At 42.1% G+C, this 26,867-nt stretch overlaps 1 long non-coding RNA gene across 1 annotated transcript in view; it reads left to right on the forward strand.

The window, feature by feature from the left end:
* The first annotated feature begins 9,343 nt into the window (after positions 1-9,343).
* Positions 9,344-26,867, forward strand: part of LOC134358824 (uncharacterized) — a 29,440-nt gene continuing 11,916 nt past the window's right edge. Inside the window, exons 1-2 of the long non-coding RNA XR_010020961.1 lie at positions 9,344-9,453; positions 15,393-15,466. This is a non-coding gene — a long non-coding RNA (uncharacterized LOC134358824). The remainder of the gene's footprint in view (positions 9,454-15,392; positions 15,467-26,867) is intronic.

The raw sequence follows: 26,867 nt of genomic DNA on the forward strand, positions 1-26,867 counted from the left end.
TCAGATCAAACAAATCAATGTTAGTTAGGGAACCAACCTGAACTGCTTACAACCTAAATCTTAGGCATTGTATTAAACTTAAATTATACATTTCATATGCTGAAAAGCTACTGATTACCTACTTAAGTACTGTGTTTAAAAATAGAATCTTCCAATTATGCATCTAAAACTGATATTTCATTTTTGCCTCGAGTTGTGTAAATAGATGCATAATTCATTTACTGTACTGTGAGTGCTTCAGAATTAATGTCTCCAAAAATTAGGTTTAAGGTTATTTACGAATATTACAAAAATGCTACTTTCAACACTTGAATTAAAATTTACTTATTTTTCAACCAGCTGACCTATGCATAAAGATAATATAAAATTCTTGCCTGCTTATGCTCATCAACTTGCAGATTTTTCATTATAGACATTTGGTTTTTAAACTTTATTTTGAGTTTTGCTTTTAATTTTCCTCCAAGCTAGATTCCTTTGAGAGCTGACAGTGCAAAATAGAGATAGAATCTGTAAATGCCAGATTTGTGCTTTTCTAAAATTTTCCATTAGATATTGTCACCAGAGATAATGGTGTGTTGTAAATACTGTAAAGTGTCCCTTACAGTGGACCATACTCTTTTTTCTTATTAATGACTTCCCAATGTCTGATGTGTACAGTAACTGAGCAGCAGATATACTGTGTTGCTATGTAAATTACATCAGGATAACATGAGGAATTCTGCAGATGCTGGAAATTCAAGCAACACACATCAAAGTTGCTGGTGAACGCAGCAGGCCAGGCAGCATCTCTAGGAAGAGGTACAGTTGACATTTCGGGTCGAGACAGTTGATTGGCAAAAGGGATACAAGAGGATCTCCAGGCCTCCTGTCCCATGATCCTCTCATATCCCTTTTGCCAATCACCTGTCCAGCTCTTGGCTCCATCCCTCCCCCTCCTGTCTTCTCCTATCATTTTGGATCTCCCCCTCCCCCTCCCACTTTCAAATCTCTTACTAGCTCTTCCTTCAGTTAGTCCTGACGAAGGGTCTCGGCCTGAAACGTCGACTGTACCTCTTCCTAGAGATGCTGCCTGGCCTGCTGCGTTCACCAGCAACTTTGATGTGTGTTGATATTTAAATCATCCTTAGTGACTGGGGAGGTATAAGAAGAGTGGAGGAGAGCATAAGAACATAAGAAGTAGGAGCAGGACTGGGCCATGTGGCCCATCATCAGGCCTAGTCTGCCATTGAATTAAATCATGGCTGATATGACTATGGACTTATCTCCACCTACCTGTCTTTCCCCCATAACCCTTAATTCCCCAACTATGCAAACATCTATCCAACCTTGTCTTAAATATATTTACTGAGGTAGCCACCACTGCTTCATTGGGCAGAGAGTTCCACAGATTCACCACTCTTTGGGGAAAAGCAGTTCCTCCTGATCTCCATCCTAAATTTACTTCCCCAAATCTTAAAGCATTGCCCCCAAGTTCTAGTCTCACCTACCAGTGGAAACAACTTCACTGCCTCTATCTTATCTATCGCTTTAATAATTTAATATGTTTCTATAAGATCTCCTCTCATTCTTCTGAATTCTATTGAGTACGGTGCCAGGTGACTCAATCTCTCCTCTTTGTCTAACCCTCTCATCTCTGGAATCAACCTGGTGAACCTCCTCTGCACCACCTCCAAAGCCAGTACATCCTTCCTCAAGTAAGGAGACCAGAACTGTACACAGTACTCCAGGTGTGGCCTCACCAGTACCCTGTACAGTTACAGCATAACCTCCCTGCTCTTAAATGAAGGCCAATATTCCATTTGCCTTCTTGACCGCCTGCTGCACCTGAAAACCAACCTTTTGTGATTCATGCACAATCACCCCCAAGTCCCTCTGCACAGCAGCATGCTGCAATTTTTTTTACCATTTAAATAATAACCTGCTCTTTCACTTTTCTTTTCAAAGATGACCTCGCATTTACTAACATTGTACTCCATCTGCAGAACCTTGCCAACACTTAATCTATCTATATCTCTCTGCAGACTCTCTGTATCCGCTGCACAATTTGCCTTTCCACTCAATTTAGTGTCATCAGCAAACTTGAGATACACTACAACCAATATTATTCTGCTGTTTAGAAAAGGCTCTAAACATAAACCAGGAAATTACAGGCCGGTGAATCTGACATCAGTTGTGGGAATGTTATTGGAAGATATTCTAAGGGTGCGGATATATAAGTATTTGGATAGACATGGACCGATCACATATAGTCAGCATAGCTTTGTGCATGGCAGGTCATGTCAAACCAACCTTATAGAGTTTTTCAAGGAAGTTACTAGGAAAGTGGATGAATGTAAGGCAGTAGATGTTATTTACATGGACTTTAGTAAGGCACTTGACAAGGTCCCACCTGGGAAGCTGGTCAAGAAGGTAGAGTCACTCAGCATTCAAGATGAGGTAGAATATTAGAACAGACATTGGCTCTGTGGGAGAAGTCAGAAAGAGGGCTGTCTTTCTGACTGAAGGCCTATGACTAATGGTGTGCTGCAGGGATCGGTGCTCAGGATAAGGCTTTTCATTCCAGGACGAGGGAGATGTCCTCCTTTTTGAAAGAAAGGGGCTTCCCTTCCTCCACCATCAACTCCGCTCTCAAACGCATCTCCCCCATTTCACGCACATCTGCTCTCACTCCATCCTCCCGCCACCCCACTCGGAATAGGGTTCCCCTTGTCCTCACCTACCGCCCCACCAGCCTCCAGGTCCAACATATTATTCTCCGTAACTTCCGCCACCTCCAATGGGATCCCACCACTAAGCACATCTTTCCCTCCCCGCCTCTCTCTGCTTTCTGCAGAGATGGCTCCCTACGCGACTTCCTTGTCCATTCATTCTCCCCCCCCCCCCCCGCATCCCTCCCCACCGATCTCCCTCCTGGCACTTACCCTTGTAAGTGGAACGAGTAACACTCACAACACACTGGAGGAACTCAGCAGTTCAGACAGCATCCGTGGAAAAGATCGGTCGACGTTTCGGGCCGGAACCCTTCATCAGGACTATAGGGGGAAGGGGCAGAGGCCCTATAAAGAAGGTGGGAGGAGGGTGGGAAGAGGAAGGCTGGTAGGTTCCAGGTGAAAAACCAGGAAGGGGAAAGATAAAGGCGTGGGGGAGGGGATAGGCAGGAAAGGTGAAGGAGGAATAGCGGAAAACACAATGGGTAGTAGAAGGAGGCAGAACTATGAGGGAGGTGATAGGCAGCTGGGGGAGGAGGCAGAGTGACATAGGGATAGGGGAAGGGAGGGGGAGGGAATTACCGGAAGTTGGAGAATTCTACGTTCATACCAAGGGGCTGGAGACTACGTAGACGGTATATGAGGTGTTGCTTCTCCAACCTGAGTTTAGCCTTATCGTGACAGTAGAGGAGGCCATGTATGGACATATCTGAATGGGAGTGGGAAGCAGAGTTGAAGTGGGTGGCTACTGGGAGATCCTGTCTGTTTCGGCGGACGGAGCGGAGGTGCTCGACGAAGCGGTCCCCCAATCTGCTTCGGGTTTCACCGATGTAGAGGAGGCTGCACCGGATGCAATAAATGACCCCAACAGACTCACAAGTGAAGTGTTGCCTCACTTGGAAGGACTGTTCGGAGTTCAATTCCGGTGTCCACTGTAAGCAAATTTATATGTTGTGCACGTGTGTTTCTTCCGGGTGCTCCAGTTCCTCCTACTGTGTAAAGACATATGTTAGTTCGTTATTGTAAGTTGTTCTGCGATTAAGCTAGGGTTAAATCGGGGTGGGGGGGGAGGTGCTGGGTGGCAAGGCTCAAAGGGCTACAAGAAACTATTCTGTGCTGTATCTCTAAATTAACAAATAAATTAGAAAGTCAGTCATCTCCTCTAGGGGCACTAGCCTCTCCAGCATTAAAGACATCTTCAAATGGTGATTGATGCCTCAAAAAGGGCATCCATCGTTAGGACATCAATCACCCAGGACATGCCCTATTCTCATTGTTACCATCAAGTTGGAGGTATGGGAGCCAAAAGACACACACTCAGTGTTTTAGGGATAGCTTCTTACCCTCCATCATCAGATTTCTGAATGAATAATGAACCCATGTACACCAACTCACTATTTTTTTGTTCTTTTTTGTACTATTTATTTAATTTTGTTATTTATGTATATATTTCATGATTGTAATTTATGGTATTTTTACTATATATTACACTGTACTGCTGCCACAAAATATGCCAGTGATATTAATCCTGATTCTGATGCTGCTATAGGAGAAAGAGAGGAGATTGCTGGGATCCTGTTGGAGATTTTGATAGCCAGAGGTGAGGTAGCAGATGATTGAAAGATAGCAAATCATGTAATCAAGAGGGAAACAGACAAAATAGTTAACTATGGGCCAGTGAGTTGTACTGGAAAAAGATAATTTACACTTTGAAAGGCAGAGATTCATTAGTGATGAGTCAACTTGGCTTTGTTCATGGGAAATGCTGTCTCACTTATTTGATTGCATTCTTTGATGAGGTTAACTAAATATATTGAGAAGGACAATATGATTAGTGTTGTCTACCTGAATTTTAATAAGCACTTTGACAAGGTTCATCTCAGAAGCTAGTCAAAGACAAGCTGGTAAATTGGATCCATAATTCACTTGGCAATAGAAAGCAAAGTATCATAGTGGAAGATTAGTTCAAGTCTGTTGTTATACCTCTGCCTCCAGTGGTGTCCAGTGTGACTCCTATAACAGAGACAGCACTTTTAATCAGTTTATTGAGCCTATTGGCATCACCTGCATTGATGCCATTGCCCCAGCACACCACTGCATAGAAGATTGTATTGGCTACAACAGACTGGTAGAACTTGTGAAGGAGAGGCCTACCTACTCCAAAGAACCTCAGTCTCCTCAGGAAGTAGAGGCAACTCTGGCCTTTCTTGAACACAGCCTCTGTGTTGGTGCTACACTTGAGTCTGTTATCCAGATGCACCTCCAGGTACCTGTAGGTCCTCACCACATCTATGTCCTCACCGTCAGTAGAAACAGGGAGCAGTGTAGGCTTAATCTTCCTAAAGTCCATCACCTTCTCCTTTGTCTTACTGATGCTGAGCTGCAGATGATTCAGCTTGCAGCACTTGACAAAGTCCCCCATCAGGACCCTGTATTCATCCTCCTGCCCTCCCCTTATGCACCCAACTATTGCTGAGTCATCAGAGGATTTCTGCAGATGACGTAGCTCAGTGTTGTATCTAAACTCCGAGGTATACAGGGTAAGCAGGAAGGGAGCCAATACAGTCCCCTGTGGGGCCCCAGTGCTACTTATAGTTCCCTCTAAGCTGTGCGCGTGTGTGCATGCACAGACGTTTTTCAACCAGCGCACAAAGGAAATTAATGTGCGCACAAGAGATTAGTTACCTAAAATAATGCAGTAGTTAATAATTGTATTTATTGAAAATAATCTTTTAGCTAACTGTTTCTGTAAACTAGTTAGTCAGTTTTTCAAATACCACAATGCATGTCACTAATTTAAGTCACCTCACCTATCCTGTTCCGGTTTGTACAGCCGCATCACGGCGGCAGCCATCTTTGGCAGGCAGTGTTCATATTGTAAAGTTTACAAAGATCTGTTTCAAATCCTGTAGATAGCTTACTAAGTTTTTATTGGAAAAAATATTGATTCACTATGTCAAATTCAAAAGAAGCAAAGGGCATGGAGCGCAAAAGAACTGCAAATTTGTTTAAAGTTGAATGGCTTAACAAAATAGTAGAAACTATTACACCGAAAGCTCATGAGGTCATGAACGTTCAGCTACGAGAGATATTTATGTATGATGCGGAAACTGGAGTTATCTGTTTGTATTGTTGTGATGTGAAAATTGCTGGAGAATTTGCTAGTGGAAAGAAGTGGGATGATATTTGGAAACTTGACTTTTTGAAGCGTCATTTGGCAAATAAATCGCATTTGGATGGTGTACAAAAGCTCAGGCAACAGAACCCGTCATTATCCGTTACAGGAGTGCTACGCATGTTACGGTTGAGTGCAGATGAGCGAAAGTAAAAACAATCAAACTCAGAGGAGATCAAAGTTGAGGTACAGGAATGGTCAGCTTTTGATTTCTCCGCAATTGCAGATTGTGACTTCATTTTTGGCGATGAACAAGTTAATGCCTTATGGCTAAAATATCATGATTTTCTAGCTGAAAATGTTGTAATAGTTAGACAGTTTAATGATTTCAAATTTTCTGTGCAAGAAAAAATTAAATCCAAACCGATTTCAAACTTTGCTCAAATGGTGGCATTTGTACTTCAAAATGAACAGTTTTGCGATCTTGCACAGTTGATGGACATTGAGTGAAATTTTCTTGCATCTAGTGCGGACTGTGAGCGAGGTTTTAGCCTAATGAATCAACTCAAAAACAAGCTGAGAAACCATTTAGGTGACTGTCAGTTGGATATGTTAATGAGAATCAAAAGCTATCAATGGGATGGAAGTTCTATTCGTCGAGATAGAGTTTACAAAGAATGGTTAAATGCCAAAGACAGGAGAGAGAAAAAATAACTGAGTGACTTAAATATGATAAAAATTAAATATCTCCAACCTGATGGCATGAATATTGACGTCTTTAATTTCCGTTAATGCCCCCCTCCCCTTCGTACCCCATCCCTTATTTATTTATTTATTATTATCATTATTATGATTTTTTTTCCCCTTTGTTTTCTCTCCTTTTTCTCCCTCTGCCCCTCTCATTGTAACTCCTTGCCCATCCACCTTTCTTGCTCCCTAGGCCTCCTGTCCCATGATCCTCTCTCTTCTCCAGCCTCGTATCCCTTTTGCCAGTCAACTTTCCAACTCTTAGCTCCATCCCTCCCCCTCCTGTCTTCTCCTATCATTTTGGATCTCCCCCTTCCCCTCCCACTTTCAAATCTCTTACTATCTCTTCTTTCAGTTAGTCCTGACGAAGGGTCCCGGCCCGAAACGTCGACTATACCTCTTCCTATAGATGCTGCCTGGCCTGCTGTGTTCACCAGCATTTTTTTTGTGTGTGACTTAAATATGTATGTTACTTTGTTGTTATTCTGTGCAGTTTTATGTCAAATATTTTGTAACCCTATATAAACTGTCCCATGTGTGCATTCAGTGCGCACATACTTTTGTCACAGGAAAAAAATTTACACAACATAAGATTTTTGCGCACACTGACTGCTAAAAGTTAGCGGGAACATTGCTTATAGTCATGTCTAGCACACATCCCTGAAGCCACACAAGTTGTTGTCTGCCAGTCAAGTAGTCCATTATCCTGGATACAATGGAAGTGGCAAACTGCATTGAATGGAGGCTGTATAGTATTGAAAACACTCGAGAAATCAGAAACGATAATCCTCACAGTGCTGCCCTGCTTATCCAAATGGTAGGGTAGGCTCCGTTCAGTAGACAGACGACAGCATTGTTGAATCCAATGAACTTCTCCTAGGCAAACTGCAGGGGATCGAGCTGATCTGACCAGAGATTGGAGGTGAGCCAGGACCAGCCTCTCTAGGATCTTCATGATGTGTGAGGCCAAGGAAACTGGATGGTAGTCATTCAAATCTTTTGCTTGGCTCTTCTTGGGTACTGGGACGACACATGATATTTTCCATACAGTTGTAACCCTTTCCAGGCTGAGACTCAGATTGAAGATGCACTGGAAAACTCCACACAGCTGCTCAGCACATTCTTTCGGGACTTTGGGGGCTGAAATGGCTAACATAAGGGGGCATAGTTTTAAGGTGCTTGGAAAAAGGTACTGAGGGGATGTCGGGGCTATGTTTTTCACACAGAGAGTGGCCGGTGTGTGGAATGGACTGCCGGAGGCAGTTGTGGAAGCGGATACAATAGGATCTTTTAAGAGCCTCTTAGATAGGTACATGGAGCTTAGAAAAATGCACTAGGGAAATTTTAGGTAGTTTCTAGAGTAGGTTACATGGTCAGCACAACACTGTGGGCCGAAGGGCCTGTAATGTGCTGTAGATTGCTATGTTCTATGTTCACATCGTGCAGTCCCAATGCTTTGCCATGCCTGAGTTTCCCCAGAGCCCTTCTTGCCTGCTCAGTAGTGAAGGTGAGTCCATGATGACTGGAGAGTTGGCAGAGGTGAAGGCTGGGGGAGATGAAGATTGGGATGATAGCGGTTGGTATGTAGAGGTATGGATGGTAGGTGCAGGGCAAGGAGGGGATGTAGATGGTGGTAGCATGGGTTAAACTGGGGGTGGGAGGGGGAGGCGGGGAGGTGTTGGTGCTGAGGGAGCCTCGGCACCTGGACAGGTGTGCTGAGGGGGTGTGAACAGGACGGCAATTGTCAAACCTATTGAAGAATTGGTTTAACTCATTAGCCCATTCACGGCTGCCTTCTGAGGCTCTACAGCTAGGCTGATCGAAGCCAGTGATATTCAACATTGCTTTGTGTGTGGTAGATCATGTCTAACCAATGTTATAGAGTTTTTAGAGAAAGTTACCAGGAAAAGCAGTGGATGTAGTCTACATGAACTTTAGCAAGGTCTTTGACAAGGTCCCGCATGGAAGGCTGGCCAAGAATATTCAGTCACTTGATACTGAAGATGAGGTAGTCAACTGAATTTAGCATTTGCTTCACAGGACAAGCCAGAGAGGGTCAGTAGATAGTTACCTCTCTGACTGGAGACCTGTGACTGGTAATGTACCACAGGGATGGGTGCTGATTCTGTTGTTGTTTGTCATCTATATTAATGATTTTATCACGGTTCCGACCGTTAATTCCCCATTTTCTCCTAATTTCCTTTGGTGGCGGCACATCTGGTTTTCATCAAGACTTGAAGCATAAGAACCCCCGGCTTTGCACCCACTAGTTGCCAAATCGTTGGTTTGCCAGTGTGGTTGTAACTGTCTCAGAGACATGTTTCATTGAGATGTTTATTTTATATGTTTTTGTCATAAATTCATGATTATTTTATCATCTTAAAATCTTTTATGTAAGGTTTTATTTAATGACCAGAGTTTAATGGGTCTCATGACCAGAGTTTAACATGTCACATGACCACAGTTTAATAAAAGCATGACTGTAGTATTCTGGGTCAGAACCAACATGAAAACAGAGAAAGACATACGGCCCTAAAATAACCTTATTCTGCATGTGGTCCAAGAAGTGCACAGGGTAATTGTTTAATGTACAATGTTGTTGATGTGCCTCTATATGAACAGTGTGATACATTTTTAGTGATTTATTTTTTTCAACACACTTCTGATGTGCTAACGTGTTTGAGCCCATTTTTAACGGCAGACACTAGCTTGAGAGACTTTAAAAGACTGAAAGACGTACGTTTCAAAATTTTATGTCCTTTATTTTCTTGTAGTTTTCACGGTGTCTACTGAAGAAAGAGAGAGAAAGAAATAAAAATAAATCTTCAAGGACATCTGTATTTTGCGTGGCCATTATTGCATTGGACCAGTGCAGTTACAGTGGTAATTAATGTTTCCTGTCCGCTTAGGATTGTGTGTTCTAAGTTTTGCTTCAGTACAGAGATTTACCTGTGAAACTCAGTCTCTCCGTGTCAAGATAAGTTTTCTAAGTTTTACTTCAGCACCGAGGTTTACCTGTGTAACTCCGTCTCTCCGTGCTAAGAAAAGTTTTGTCTGCCGCTTTCCTTTCTACGCTCCGTGTCAAGATAAGTTCTGCCTGCCTCCTGCTTTCCTGCACTCCCTCCTGTTTGCTGTTCAACGCTCACATTTCCTCTCCTCAAGCCCCTATTGTTTTTGATTACCCCTGTTTAAGCCATCATAACTCCCACATTGACTGGCCCTCCAGAAAGATAGTCAGCTGGATTTCGTTCTGCCATTCTACTTGTCTACAATCAGCCCTTTCCTCAGTGGAGGTCACCGCAACCTCGTCCGCCTCTGCACCCCCTCCGACTTATCCAAGGTTCCAGTAGAGTATCACGATCTGGGAGAAGTGTTTAGCAAGCAACGGGCTCTTTCCCTGCCTCTGCATTGCCCTTACAATTGCGCAACTGACCTTTTCCCCAGAGGCTCTCTACCCACCAGTCGGCTGTACAACCTGTCCCGACCAGAAAGGGAAGCAATGGAGGCTTACCTAAATGACTCTCTCGCGGCTGGCATTATCTGACCCTCACCTTCCCCTGTAGGCGCAGGTCTCTTCTTTGTGGGGAAGAAAGATGGCTCACAGCACCCCTGCATTGATGACCGTGGCCTGAACAGCATCACTATAAAGAATAAGTGTCCCCTGCCCCTTATCAACTCTACTTTCAAGCTCCTTCATGGAGCCACAATTTCCTCTAAGTTGGACCTGCAGAATGCCTATCACCTGATCAGGATAAGGGAGGGAGATGAATGGAAAACAGCTTTTAACACCACCCTCGGTCATTTCAAATATCTGGTCATGCCATTCGGTATCATCAATGCCCCCGCCGTCTTCCAAGCCCTGGTAAACGATATCCTCAGGGACCTTATTAACAGTTTTGTTTTTGTTTATTTGGACGACATCTTAATTTTCTCTGTCCCAGACCAAAAGCTCCATCCCTGCGCCGCCTTCTCTTACCATCTATCCCCTGCCAAATAGAACTACGACATTGGAAACCGGGAGTTGCTGGCCATCAAACTTGCTTTGGAGGAGTGGAGGCACTGGCTGGAGCGAGCTGAACATCCATTCATCGTCTGGGTGGACCATAAGAACCTGGCATACATCCAAACCGCTAAACGCCTTAATTCCCGCCAAGCCCGTTGGGCATTATTTTTTGGCCGTTTCAAATTCACCTTCACCTATCATCCTGGTTCCAAGAACAGGAAGCCAGATGCTCTCTCTCGTCAATACGTCTCCGAGGAGGGCCTTCCCAACCCCGATACCATCCTTTCACCCTCTTGTGTTGTGGCTGCCCTCACCCGGGAGATCGAATCCATAAAGAGATCCAACGGACTCAACCGACTTTGTTTGGTCTCAGATTCTCCAGTGGGGGCATACTTCTCGTTTCGCCTGCCATCCGGAATCGATCAAACTCTGTCCCTTCTGAAGAGACATTTCTGGTGGCCCTCCATGGACGCTGACACAGCGTCCTTCGTCTCTACCTGTTCTGTATGTGCCCACGGAAAAGCCTCCATCGACCACCTGCTGGGTTGCTTCGTCCCCTACCTGTCCGTAGCTGCCCTTGGTCCCACATTGCTCTGGATTTCGTTACTGGACCACCTCCTTCACATGGTAACACTGCTGTACTCACCGTGGTGGACCATTTCTCCAAAGCCGTGCACTTCGTATCCCTTCCCAAACTCCCTACAGCCCGTGAAACAGCCGACCTCCTTGTTCATCATGTGTTCCGCCTTCTTGGAATTCCCTCTGACATTGTTTCTGACCGGGGCCCCCAATTTATCTCTCAAGTCTAGAGATCCTCCTGTCAAGCCCTTGGAGCCTCAGTAAATCTGTCTTCCAGTTTCCATCCACAGACTAATGGTCAAACGGAACGAGCATACCAGGATTTGGAAGCAGCACTGCGCTGCATATCCGCCAACAACCCGTCATCCTGGAGCACCCATCTCATTTGTGTGGAGTACACCCACAACTCCCTGGTCAGCACAGTCACCGGAATTTCTCCCTTCGAATGCTCCCTCCTGAACCTCCTGTGGACTCTCTCCAATGATAACACAACCTGTCTGAGAAATGGTGCCCGAAACTGTTGACAATACTCTAAGTGCGGCCTGACTAGTGTCTTATAAAGGCTCAGCATTTATCTCCTTGCTTGTTCATTTTCTTGCCTTACAATGAACACTCTCAAAAGTGTTTTTGTCAGTTATGTCTCAACATTAGTACATATTCATACTTTAACTCGTAATCTGAGGAGGGTAGTTACAATAACATTTTAATCCAAGAGACATACTTTCTTAATGTTATAAATATTTATCTCTAAACCTTAAGTAATGTAGTGTTGGGAACAGATCACCTGTCTGTTCAGAAGCAAATGATTACTTTAGAACATTTGCCAGAATATCATACTTACAGTAGTAACAGGAAAGGTGGAAAATTCCAGTCATAACTTTATCATACAATTTGGCAAACTAATGAACATAGAACATAGAATAGTACAGCACAGTACAGGCCCTTCGGCCCACAATGTTGTGCCGACCCTCAAACCCTGCCTCCCATATAAGCCCCCACCTTAGATTCCTCCATATACCTGTCTAGTAGTCTCTTAAACTTCACTAGTGTATCTGCCTCCACCACTGACTCAGGCAGTGCATTCCACGCACCAACCACTCTCTGAGTAAAAAACCTTCCTCTAATATCCCCCTTGAACTCCCCACCCCTTACCTTAAAGCCATGTCCTCTTGTATTGAGCAGTGGTGCCCTGGGGAAGAGGCGCTGGCTTCCACTCTATCTATTCCTCTTATTATCTTGTATACCTCTATCATGTCTCCTCTCATCCTCCTTCTCTCCAAAGAGTAAAGCCCTAGCTCCCTTAATCTCTGATCATAATGCATACTTTCTAAACCAGGCAGCATCCTGGTAAATCTCCTCTGTACCCTTTCCAATGCTTCCACATCCTTCCTATAGTGAGGTGACCAGAACTGGACACAGTACTCCAAGTGTGGCCTAACCAGAGTTTTATAGAGCTGCATCATTACATCGCAACTCTTAAACTCTATCCCTCGACTTATGAAAGCTAACACCCCATAAGCTTTCTTAACTACCCTATCCAACTGTGAGGCAACTTTCAGGGATCTGTGGACATGTACCCCGAGATCCCTCTGCTCCTCCACACTACCAAGTATCCTGCCATTTACTTTGTACTCTGCCTTGGAGTTTGTCCTTCCAAAGTGTACCACCTCACACTTCTCCGGGTTGAACTCCATCTGTCACTTCTCAGCCCACTTCTGCATCCTATCAATGTCTCTCTGCAATCTTTGACAATCCTCTACACCATCCACAACACCACCAACCTTTGTGTCATCTGCAAACTTGCCAACCCACCCTTCTACCCCCACATCCAGGTCGTTAATAAAAATCATGAAAAGTAGAGGTCCCAGAACAAATCCCTATGGGACACCACTAGACACAATCCTCCAATCTGAATGTACTCCCTCCACCACCACCCTTTGCCTTCTGCAGGCAAGCCAATTCTGAATCCACCTGGCCAAACTTCCCTGGATCCCATGCCTTCTAACTTTCTGAATAAGCCTACTGTGTGGAACCTTATCAAATGCCTTACTGAAATCTATATAGATCACATCCACTGCACTACCCTCATCTATATGCCTGGTCACATCCTCAAAGAACTCTATCAGGCTTGTTAGACACGATCTGCCCTTCACAAAGCCATGCTGACTGTCCCTGGTCAGACCATGATTCTCTAAATGCCCATAGATCCTATCTCTAAGAATCTTTTCCAACAGCTTTCCCACCACAGACGTAAGGCTCACTGGTCTATAATTACCCGGACTATCTCTACTACCTTTTTTGAACAAGGGAACAACATTCGCCTCCCTCCAATCTTCCGGTACTATTCCCGTGGACAACGAGGACATAAAGATCCTAGCCAGAGGCTCAGCAGTCTCTTCTCTCATCTCGTATAGTCAATATAAAAAGGAGCATAGTTTAAAAGGACACTACAAAGCACCTTCTCAGTGTAGTAAAACAGAGCAGCTGGATAATGAGAGAGAGGGAAAAAAGACAGTGGAAGGAAAAGACCAGAGAGAAAATGAAACAATACAAGATGCAGACTATTTACCAAAGTGAGCTGAGTAGGTATATGATCAAAATGGCAGAGCATATTGGAGAAGACCAAAGAGGGATTCAGAGAGCAGTGTACTCATAAGGATCAGAAGGAAAATATAAGCGTGGGTGAGTGTGAGAACATGCAGCTAAGATATCTGACCAGAGAGAAAGCAGAATGTGTAGGCAAGGAGTGAAAAAGCTTTGAAAACAGCTAATAGAGAAAGAGAGAGGGCCATGCAAACAAATTATTAAGGGTAGGAATGCTAGACACTAAATGCAGTTCATGTGATGACAGGAGCATGAGAAAGAGTGAGTGAGGAAGATGACCAAAGTAAAGATGTAAGAGAGAGCAGTGCAGACAATTAATCAGAGATAAAGATTACTGTTGTCGCATGATTAGAGACCATGGGAAAAAGTGACAGCATGAAGGCTAATCCTCAGAGAAGGTGGGAGAGAGCAGTGTAGGCAGATAACCAGAGAAGGAAGCAGAGTGTGTGAAATTAGTGCAGGCATTTGGCATGGAAGGGAGAGCATGTAGACAGGTCAGCAGAGAGGAAAAGGAGAAAATATGAGCAGATGGCTGAAGAGAGAGAAAGGGAGAATGAGCAATGAGACAGATGACAAGAGGAAATTACAAAAGTATAAATGCATGTGATAGATGACCAGAGGCAGAGTGAGAGAAAACTATGGGCTAAGGGCAAGAGAGGGGGAGAAAGAGAGAGACACCAAACCAAAATGAGAGAGAAAGCAGTGCAAGCAGATGGTCAGAGAGGGAAAATAAATGTAGGCAGAGTTTGCAGACAAGAGTCGACACAGCGAAGGACACACTGGAGAAAGAAAGAAGGGGATATGTGGTGAAGGCAGTCAATCAGAGAGATGCAGACAGAGTTTTGCTGGTAGGTAACTGGAGGAAGCGAGAAAGGATGAGGGAAAGAGAGGGGGGGGGGAAGTGCCAACAGTGCAGAGAAACAAAGATGAAGATAAAGCTTTGTAACCCAAGTAGACGATGAGGTGGAGAAGTAGAGATATGTCTAAATACAAGCAAAATGATGGAGGAACCCAGCAGGTGAGGCAGTATCTATGGAGGAAAATGAACAGTTGATGTTTCAGGGGGAGAGAGACTTTAATTTTCCTCTATAAATGCTTCCTGATCCGCTGAGTTCCTCCAAAGTTGAACGTGTGTTGATCCAGAATTCCAGCATGTGCAGAATCTCTTGTGTCTGGAGATATGGCCGTCCTGCTATGCCACTCCCTTGCTCCCTTTCTGGTCATTTGTCTGCATTGCTTTCCCTATCAACCTCACAACCAGCAAGCTAGTTGGGAACATGATGGATTTCTTTGTATACATGGAAACGGACCCCTCTGGATAATCATCGGAATGAGTTATATTTGAAGAAATTTAGCTATAGGTTATATACATTTGAAGAACAGCTTGCAAGGAAATTGCAGACAGGGTTGAACATCTGTAGAGAGAGGAATGATTGCCAAAGTAACTTGCACTCAGAATCACCATTAGAAAGAAGTACATGTGAGTTGAAGTTACTGGCAGTTGAGGTAAAGCTGTGTGAGGTCACTAGAGCACATTGACGATACTGATATGTGGTATTTTGTTATAGCTTAAATACAATTTTTGACAGTATCTTGTAATATCTTACGATGTATGTCTGTTTTATATTATTCGTAGTATTTAGAGAGAGGAGGTTAACCACGTGTGGGCCGAAGATTATGACTGCCTCCAAGTGACATCTCACACATTCTGTAAGTGCAAAGCTTTTCTGTGACCTTCACCTGACCTGTGCTGTCTCTAATTTTATTGGGGCCGCAGTTGTTGAGAAGATGTTTTAAGTGTGCCGGGCTTGGCCCACCTCAAATGTTGTCCGACTTTTAATTATTGCATGTTACACTGCTCCTCTTCCTAAATCCTCGTCTATGCTACACAGAGATATAAAGATTATGAAATCCAGATCTATTGCTGATAAGCCCTAAAGGTGGAGTGGGAAGAGCTGGTTAACTATAGGGTAGGCTGTTATTTAAAGTCATTTCCTGTGCTGATATGAGGTAAAGCAGGCAGAAGCAAATGCAGTTGGTGACAAATATCAACACAAATAATCTCTCTTCAAACAGTTTACAGATTTCATAAACATCTGACCAAACCCAGACTATCCCATATTACACTCGCACTTTCTTCAGGATTGTGTCAGCTGTAGCACCTCATGTTATGCAGTCTGGCTGCCGTAGAGTGTGAAAGCAGTATAAGCAAAGGCAACTTGCAAATGCCCTCTTGCAGATGCTGTGTGACTCACTCGAGCCAGTGGAAAGTTGTGGAACTGATCACAGTTTGGATGGATTTGGGTGATTGCAATCCATCCGATGTGCATGTGCCTGCACAGGCTGGGACTGGACTCCCTGGAGCAAAGGAGGCTGAGAAATGTCCTTAGATAGATAGATAGATACTTTATTGATTCCAAAGGAAATTACAGTGTCACAGTAGCATTGCAAGTGCACAATGTACAAATATACAAATATTAGAAAGGAAGTAAGAAAGAATTTAAAAAATAAGTTACTTCAAACAGTCTAACAGGAAGGATTCAACACTTCCCCAACTGTAGGTTGACTCATAATAGAACCTAATTGCCGAGGGTAAGGCTGACCTCATATAGCACTCTTTGGAGCAGCACAGTTGTCTTAGTCTATTACTAAAGGTGCTTCTCTGTTTTCAGCCAAGAGGGTGAGAAACATCGTTCAGAATTGCTAGGATTTTCTGTAGGATCCTTTGTTCTTCCACAGTCTCCAGTGTGTCCAGTTTGATACCTATCGCAGAACCAACCTTTCTAATCAGTTTATTGAGTCTGTTGGCATCACCCGTGTTGATGCCATTGCCCCAGCACACCACCACATCAAGTCCTGAGGGGCATTATAATGTGGTTGGTGACAGACTTCTTTCCAGGGTAGGGGAATCTAAAATTAGAAGGTATAGATTTATGATGAGTGGGGAAAGATCTAAAGGGGACCTTGGAGGCAGGTTTTTCAGACAGGTAATTGTTTATTATTGTTACATGTACCGAGATACAATGAAAAGCTTGCATACTGTTCATACTAATCAAATTACTATAGAGTGCATCAATGTAGGATACATTAAAACAGTAACTGCAGAATACAGTATGTAAAAGCTACCATAAAGGGTAGTGCAGGTATATGATAAACACATGATAGTAGCCAGATATTATTGTATAAAAAAGTTCATTCAGGAGTCAGATAACAGTGGGGTAGAAGCTGTTCTTGAGTCTGGTGGTATATGCTTCCAGGTATTGTTATCTTCTGCCCAATGGGAGAGGAGTGGGCAGGGTCTTTGATTATGCTGGCTGCTTTACTGAGGCAGTGAGAAGTAGAAGCAGAGTCCATAGAGGGGATCCTGGATCCCATAATGTGCTGAACTGTATCAACAATTCTCTGCAGTTCCTTGTGGTCACATGTAGAGCAACTACCATTCTAAGCTATTATGCATTCAGACAAAATGTTATCTATGATGCATCGATAAATATTGGTAAGGGTCAATGGGAACAGGCCGAATATCTTTAGCCTCCTGAGGAATGAAAGGCATTGGTGAAGTTTTTTGGCTGTGACAGGCAAACTGTTGGTGATGTTCACACCTAGGAGCTCTCAAGCTCTCAAGCTCTCAGCCCTCTCGGACTTAACAGAGTTGATGTAGAGAGGAGGCAGGAACGTGTGCACTCCTCTTTCTGTAGTCAATGACCAGCTCTTTTGTTTAGTTGACATTGAGGGAAATGTTGTTGTCTTAACACCATGTTGTTAATCTCTCTATCTCCTTCCTGTACTCCAACATTGTTAGTTGAGATGTGACCCGCCACAGCGATATCATTTTCAAATTTGTTGATGGAGTTAGAAAAGAATCTGGCTACGGAGTCATGAGTGTACCGGGAGTAGAGTAGGGGGCTGAGTATGTAACCTTGTGGAGTACCAGTGTTCAGAATAACCGTGGAAGAGATGTTACCGCCTCGACTTATGTTTGCTGTCTGTGCTCAGGAAGTCAAGGATCCATTTGCAGAGGGAGTCATTAACTCCCAGGATCCAGAATTTGGTGATGAGTTTGTATGGAATAATTATATTGAAGGCAAAACTGTAGCCAATAAACAATAGGTGTAATGTAGGTGTCTTTACTGTACAGAGGCTCCAGGGATGAGTGTAGGAACAGGGAGATGGCATCCGCTCTCTGTCAACCTGTTTCGGTTGTAGAAAAATTTCAATGGTTTGAGGTTGTCTGGAAAGCTGTAGTTGGTGCATGCCATGACCAGCCTCTTGAAGCAATTCAAGATGGTAGATGTCAGAGCCACTGGGAGGTAGTTAAGGAATGTTATTTTGTTTTTCTTTGGAATTTGGATGATAGTAGTTTTCTTAAAGCAGAAGGAAGCCACAGCTCAAAGCAGGAAGAGGATATACCCATCAGCTGATCTGAATAATATCTAATGACATAATCAGGACTGATGATTTCAGAAGGTACACCCTCTGGAAGATTGATCTTATGTCTGTAACGGTGACTATAGATTCAGGTGCATTGGAGACTGTCAGGGTGGGTGGTGATATATCTGTTTCTTTCTGTTCAGAATGTGCATAGAATGTGTTAAGCTGATTGGGAAGGGATGTGCTGTTGTCAGCAATGCTGCCTGTCTTCATTTGTAACCCATTACACTTTGTAAGCCCTGCCACAGTTGATGGTTGGACTGAGACTTGATGTTAGACTGGCGCTGTTTAAATATAACATTTCTGTTATATTTAGGGAAGTCATATCTTGATTTCTTGCGAAGGTCAGGTTCATCTCTTTTGAATGTTATAGGCCTAAACTTCAGAAGAAAGAAGGAGAGGTATATCAAATAATTTGCTAGCAGAAGTGATAGGGATGGGTATAATTATAACATTTAAAAATATTTAGACAGGTTAAGTGAATAGGAAAGATTTAGAGGGATACAGGCCCTTTGCAGGTATGTGACTAGTTTAGGAAGGCATTTTGGTCAGCGTGGTCAAGTTGGACAGAAGGACCTGTTTCAGTGCTGAATAACAATTACGACAAATGGTATCTTGATCTATATTGCAGAAAGTATTTGAGTATATGTAATGCCTCCATACCCCTTGAGTAGAGAACTCCAATGATTCATTACCCTCTGAGTGAAGAGAGTTCTTTTCATCTCAGTCATAAGTAGTTTATTCCTTAATTTGATGTTGTAGCCAATTCTAGAAATACAAACCAAACCAAGAAAATATCATGGGCCCTATCAAGTTCAATAGGAATCTTTTACGCTTCGATGAGATCACCCCTCATTCATCTAAATGGTAGATAGTGTAAACCCTGGTTATCTGCTTAATCTCTCCTCTGGATAAGTCTGGTGCACTGTGTTGTTGTACCTTTTTGTCTTAAGTATTATATATATTTATTTTGGAAGGGACATCATTCTAGAAAACAAGTGCAGTCTCAGGGCCCTTTATAATTTTATCAAGACACTTCTTCATAATTGAATCAAAAGGCTAGAGTTCCATTCAGGCAAGTAACACTGAGACAAAAGATCATTCATGACAAGGTATAATAGTCCTAGGAGTGGTATGACCACTTCCTGCTTTGGTTTCTAATGTTCTTGATATGTTCTTTACTCTTGTCCTCCAATACTTCTGCAATAAAGACTGCTTGCCTCCTAACTTTCTGCTAAAGTTACACATTCAAAGGCTTATGTGGAAGGATGCCTAGGTTAACAATGTTACATTTGATCTGCTCAGCTAAATTAGTGATAGTTTGTGAACAATTAAGTGGTATAGCTTGTGAACAATAAGGGGAAAGTGACTGCAAGAGGGAATAAGAATCTGAATCAGGTTTAATATCACCAGCATATTTTGTGAAATTTGTTAACTTTATGGCAGCAGTACAATGAAATATATGATAAATAAATATAGAGAAAAACACTGAATTACAATAAGTATAAATATATGTCTATTAAAAAGTTAAAAATAAGTAGTGTAAAAACAAAATAAAAAAAGTAGTGAGGTAGTGTTCGTGGGTTCAATGTCCATTTAGAAATTGGATGGTGGAAGGGAAAAAAGCTGTATCTAAATCACTGAGTGTGTGCCTTTGGGTTTCTGTGCCTCCTTCCCCATGGTAACAATAAGAAGAGGAAATGTCCTGGGTGGAGGGAGACCTTAATGATGGATGCCACCTTCCTGAGGTACTGTTCCTTGAAGACATCTTGGATACTACAGAGGCTAGTACCCATGATGGAGCTGACTAACTTCACAAGTTTCTGCAACATACATCAATCTTGTGCAGTAGCCCCCACCCCCATACCAGACGGTGATGCAGCCAGTCAGAAAGCTCTCCACAGAACCTTTGTAGCAGTTTTCCAGTGTTTTAGTTGACAAACCAAATCTCCTCAACCTCCTAATGAAATATAGCCATTGACTTGTCTTCTTTATAACTGCATCAATATGTTGGGTCCAGGTTAGGTCTCAGAGATACTGACACCCAGGAACCTGAAATTGCTCGATCTGTCCACTTCTGATTCCTTTATGGTAATTGGTTTGTGAATTATTAACTAAAGAGGATTATTGACTAAAGGCTGATTTATACTTGTGCATCAAATGTACGCTGTAGGTACGGTGTAGCGACGTACCCACGCTGTACTCTATGACGAACCCTACGCTGTAGCCTAACGTGCACCTCTTCCAAGAAGTCACTATGCATCATGGTGACGCAGACCTCAACAACTGTGATTGGTCCGCTTGGTAGCATCGCATTTCCTCCTACGCTGCAGTAGCTTCCCATTGGGCGACTGAAAGTCAGGGAAGGAACTCTGGCTGCAATGCTTTCCATAAAGCTTTACAGACCTCCAAAATTATGGAGGACCCTGTGCTTGACGCCAGTTTGTAGCTAGCTGCTACAGCCTGTTGACTTCCACCTAAAGCTAAAACTCAAATAGTGATTGCCAGTCTCTGAGTATACTGTGCGTAAACTGATGCGAACTAAATGGTTGGAGACGATGAATCAAATCGTCAAATCTACCTGCCGACATCTGAAAATATTTGAAATGCATTTCCTCGTCCATGTCTCTCAGTGGCCGGACAAGCACAGAGAATTCACCCTCCTTCAGTTTCATTCGCAATTGTTTGAAGTTTGAGTTTCTTCGTGTTGAGTTTCAACATGAAGAAACTCAACACAGTGGCATAGAAACCCCACCGCTAACTAGCATTTTGGCGGTGAATTACAGAGCGACGCAGACACACCAACGAACAAGTATAAATGCTCACAATGGTGTAGCCAACTTGCGTAAGCTAGTACGCACAAGTATAAATCAGCTTTAAGGAGAATTGGAAATGAGCATATCAAGGTCAAGATCAACATTCCAGTTTATTTATCATGTGTACATTGAAAAACGCAATGAAATGCCCCATTTGCATTAACAATCAACATGATAGTGTGCTGAACATTTCACAAGTGTTCCAATACTTGGTACCTCATTGGTACCTCACTCCTGGTGTTAATCTCTTTGGTCACCGCTTCCAATGCTGACAGATATATTCAACATCTCTCTATCTTGGGACCCAGAAACACATCAGAAAGCTGTACTTTTTGTCTTTTTTTCTGCTATATCTTCCAGCAAGCTTTTTGGACGGACTGCCCAGAGAAGCAGTCAGATGCAATGAACACCTGTCCTTTAACAGGTGCAAACAAGATTACAATTGCAATGCATATGAAAAGTTTAGAGAAACATGGGGCAAACACTTGCAAATAGGCATCTACAGGGACTAGTAGGACTGAAGGGCCCTTTACCAAGCCGTAATTACTTTTGTTACAGAAACTCAAAAAAGAGCAAGTTAATAAAGCATTGTGGTTCTTGAACACATGTCTCAGTACCGTCATAATTTTCCTCTTGAAGTTTTAATAAGATCGGTACCCTGTACAAAACTTTACTTGATACTGAACTACTTTCAAAACCCAAGATGTTTTTCGGACTAGATGTCTAATAAAGTTATTTTAGTACAGTATTCCACTTTGTCTGTGCAATGTTTAGTCTCCAAGTTTTGTATTATTTATGTAAAATTTTCCAAATTTAGGTTAGCCCAGGTGGAATAACTCATTGGTCATATTAAGATAAGAATATGTTCAGTGCATGCTGATCCGTAATGGGTTTATCCAAGGTTTTCTTTATTACCATCATATACATTAACTGGAGGAATCAAAATGTGGTGAATGCAGTGTGTACATTCTGGAGAGTTATGGATCAGATATCTTACATATTTAAGAGTCAATAATCAAGCATACTTCTAACTTAATTAAAAGACTTTCTAAGATAAAGAAGGCAGCACTGGTGTGCCACAGGCAGAAGAACACTAAGCCACAGTTCTTGAAGTCTGAGTATTTTCTGTGAGAAATACTTGAGGAAAATAATTAAAAGGAGAGAGAGCAGGACCAAATGATTGAAGTATGATTTTAGTGGCTATTGTAATAAACAGGCAGATGGGTCCAGTAACTAATATAGAGAAATAATTAAAAATAGCTAATTAAAAATAGTTTTCAAAAAATTCAGAAAAGTTAAGTCTAAAAAACTTGATTGAGAGCAGTATATGTGACAAAAGCAAAATTGACTATGGTAACAAACAGTCTCAGAAGAATCAAAAATAGATAACAAATTGGATTTATTTTTTTATTGTACTTTTAAGACATGTAAAGTTACATAGTCTTTCTCTTATATTCCAACCTTGTATAGCCAGTCTTGTCAGTGATAGTGAATGAAATTAGCTGAAACAAAGAGAAAATTCCATAGTATCTTCTGTAGGTTCTGCAATTTTGATATAAAAATAACAGATAAAAACAGATACGAACAGACTAATACAATAATTATAAATTGCTAGTTAATTCAAATTTAAAACAGAATTTCAGAGTTCTATATTTTGGTAAATGAAAGCTTCTCTATCCTTTTTTTGGGGAAGCTAAGAATAATTTAAACATTATTTTTACAAAAGGTATGAATGATTTCATTTTCTCAAGTCTAAAAATACTTCCTCTGTATAATCCTTTAACTGACAGGTACAATTATTTTCTAGCTTACCTATAACTAAAAGTCAAAACAATCACACAATCCTGATGAGTTTTTTTAAGGCAATGTCATGACTGAATGAATGAAGTAGAGAACATCTTGAAGGCTTTATGAGCTAGTCTTACCAAATAAACAGACTGACATCATAGATAAACTCAAGTTCAAGTCTATTGTCATTCAACCATATATATCTATACTATCAAGCAGAACAGTGTTCCTCCAGACCAAATGGTCAACACAGTATAAAAATACACACACAACACATAAAGTAATGTTACCACAAATAAACTTAGCAAATAATGAGGTGCATTTATAACAGAAGTTAAAAAGTAAACAGCATTGTGCTACTGGTGCTTCATATATGCTGAGACCTGGGTGGTGGCAGGAAGTTTGATTGTCTCATGGTGTGGGGAAAGAGGCTGTTTCCCATTCTGACATGCTACGGTACCTCCTGCCTGATAGTGGGATCCAAGAGATTGTTGGACAGATGGGAAGGATCACTGTCAATGCTAAAGGCCCTGTGTACGCAGCACTCCTGATAAATATCATGAATGGGTGGACGAGAGACCCCGATAGTCCTCTCAGCAGTCTTTGTAATACTTTGTAGGGAATGACGGTCAGGCGCCTTGTAATTATGTACTAGATGGTGATGCGTCTGGTCAGGAGACTCTCAATGGTGCTCCTGTAAAAATTGATTGAAAATAGCTCACTCACTTCAATCTCCTTGGAAATTGGATACATTGCTGCTTTCTGGTGTTGAGGCAGCATGTGAGATTGTCTGTTATGTGCCCTCTCTGAAACTTGGTGCTCCTAACTCTTTGCATTTATAGGCAGTGACGGGGGGAATCAGCCTGCAGATTGCTAAAGTCCACAACCATCTCTTTAGTCTTGTTCTACCAGCTGCCCTGCCTCCTCTCTGTACACCATCTCATCATCATTGTGATGAGGCCAACCACTGTTGTCTCATCAGTGAACTTGATGATTCAGTTTGAACTGGATCTAGCAGTGCTGTCATACATCAGCAGTGTGAAGAGCAACTGACTGAGCACACAGCCCATGGGGTGCTGGTGTTTGGTGTGACAGAGCTGGAGATGTTGCTGCCAACATACACTAACTGTGGTTCTTCCATCAAGAAGTCCAAGATCCACTTACAGAGAGAGACATTGAGACCCAACAAGTACAGTTTATGCACCAGCTTCCAAGGGATGATCATATTAAATGCTGAAATGAAATCAATAATCAGTGTCCTGGTGTATGTGGCACTATTTTCCAGGTGGGACAGGATGGAGTGGAGTGCAGAGGCTATGACATCATCAGTGGACTGATTTAAGGGAAAAGCAAACTGGAAAGGATCCAATGTAGCAGGCTGATGGGAATTGATGCGATCCATAACCCGTTGCTCAAAGCTCTTCACAAACAAGAGAAAATCTGCAAATCGGCCCGAAACATTAACTGTACTTTTTTCTATAGATGCTGCTCAGCATGCTGAGTTCCTCCAGCATTGTGTGTGTGTTGCTCAAAGCTCTTCAATATTGTTGAGGCCGGTGCCACTGAGATGCTGAGTGACATAGAAGTCCAGGTCACTGCAATGTGCAGAGCACAAACTGAGAGCCAAAATTTCAAGAGTCATAATTTTGCATTGAAGAGTGAAACAAAATTGTTTTTGAAAGACTGTCAAAATTTCATTAGGATCATAAAAGGTGACTCACACAGGCCAAGCTGATCTGGCTTTAGATTTATCCTCTAATGGAAAAAAGGATACCTACCAAATGGTGCCACAGCAGCATAGCGGTTAATGCAACACTATTATAGTTTTTGACATCAGTGTTCAGAGTTCAATTACAACATCATCTGTAAGGATGATGTCTTCCCCATAGAGTGCATGAGTTTTCTCAGGTCCTCCAGTTTCCAACCACAGTCCAAAGACATGCTGGTTGGAAGGTTAATTAGTCACTATAAGTTGTCCCATGATTAATTTAGGGTTAAATTTGGAGTTGCTGGATGGGTGTTGCTCAAAGGGCCAGTATCTCAAAATAACAAACGAATAGTGACCATAACATGACTGAATTTAATATGAAGTTTGAGAAGGAGAAAAGTGAACCAAAGACTCTGGTTAGGCCATATCTGTAGTTTTGCATCCAATTCTGGTACTCTCACTTTTACAAACATATGGATTCAATGGAGAGGGTGTAGAGGAGGTTTACCAGCATGCTACCTGGTTTTGAGTGCATGTGCTATAAGGAGAGGTTGGACAAACTATGGTCATCTTCTCTGGAGCAGAGGAGGTTGAGGGGACACCTTACAGAAGTTTATAATATTATGAGAAACATAGTTAGAGTAGACAGCCTGTATCTTTGTCTCAGCGTCTAAATATCTAATACCGAGTGGGGAGGGGCATTCATTTAAGGTGAAAGAGGGAAATTTTAAAGGATATGTATGAAGCAAGACTTTTTACATAGTGTAGTGGATACCTGGAATGCACTTTCAGGTTAGTGGTTTTGGCAAATATGATAGAGGCATTTATGAACACTTAGAAAGGCACATGAATATGCAGAGAATGGAGGGGTATGGACATTGTGTAGGCAGAAAGGATTAGGTGCCATTAGTTTAACTAGTTCAGTACATCCTCGCCTAAAGGGCCTATTTCTGTGCAGTACTGTTCTGTGCCTTCTCTGAGAATTACCACCCTGTTGTGATGGCGAGGCTTGTGAGTTTCTGAGATTCCACCCAAAAATCTCAGATTAGGTCCCATGGCGATCAGCAAGTGGTGAAGGGACAGGATTGAGGTCTATCATCAAAACACATGGATCCCAGATCATTCTCAAAGGCTACCTGTCGGCCCACCAATACACCATTCCTTTGGAGAAAATCATACTTGTCTCAAGGAATTGTACTATTACTACTACTGTTTTGTGTTCTACGTTCTAAGATAAGGGAAGAACTGTATGTTTCTCAGATGATTAGAATTTGATGGGACAAATGAAGACATTTTTCTTCCATTCATTAAAATGGTATAATAGCAGAGTTTTCAACAATTTGTCCAGTGCAATTTTCTTCCATCATCTCACACAAGTGCGAAGATAATGTTGGAGGTGCCATCTTAGTACGTTAGGCAAAGTCCTATCTGTATGTTGAGGTATTTATAAAAGTTTCTCAGGCACTATTTAACAAAAATAAAACAAAACAGTTATTCTCCCAAATATTCTCTGTCTTTAGTCAGCCAAAGAAAAAACACTAAAACTTACAATCACAATGTTGTGGAATGAACTTACAATGTGCAAATTTGGTGCCGCTTTCCCTACCTTGCGGTAATAATTTTAGTTAAAAGTACTTTATTGGTTGCAGAGTCCATTAGTACTTCATTGGTTCCACATTCCAAGATTATTAATGCTCCTAGGTGCTACATTTTGTTGTATAAAAACACAAACCTTTCTTTAATATCATGCATGAAATAGAACTGCTTACACAAAATGGACAGTTTCCTACACAAGACTCCCTTTGTTCTACAATAGGGATTGTAGAACAAGGGTATTGTAGATCAAAGGGATCTGGGAATGCATATTCATAATTCCTTGAAAGAGGTGTCACAGTTAGATAGAGTCATTAAGAGAGATTTTGGCACATTGGCCTTCATAAATCAAAGTATTAAACACAGGAGTTGGGATGTTATGTTGAAATTGCATAAGGCATTGGTGAGGCCAAAGTTGGAGTACTGTGTGCAGTTTGAGTCACCCACCTACAGGAAAGATATTAATAAGATTGAAATAGAGCAGAAAGTTTTACAAGGATGTTGCTGGAACTTGAGAACCTTAGTTGTATGGAAAGATCGAAAAGGTTAGGACTGTATTCCCAGGAGCATGGGAGAATGAAGGAAGATTTAACAGACCTATACAAAATTATGAGGGGCATTTGCAAGCAGGCTTTTTCCATTGAGATTGCATGAAACTAGAATTACAGGTCATACGTTAAGGATGAAATGCAAAATATTTAAGGGGAATCTTCTTCACTGAGTAGGTAGTGTGAGTGTGGAGGTGATGAATGCAGGTTCAATTGCAAAATTTAAG

This window comes from Mobula hypostoma, chromosome 2, assembly GCF_963921235.1.
Source record: "Mobula hypostoma chromosome 2, sMobHyp1.1, whole genome shotgun sequence".
Classification (NCBI taxonomy): Eukaryota; Metazoa; Chordata; class Chondrichthyes; order Myliobatiformes; family Myliobatidae; genus Mobula; species Mobula hypostoma.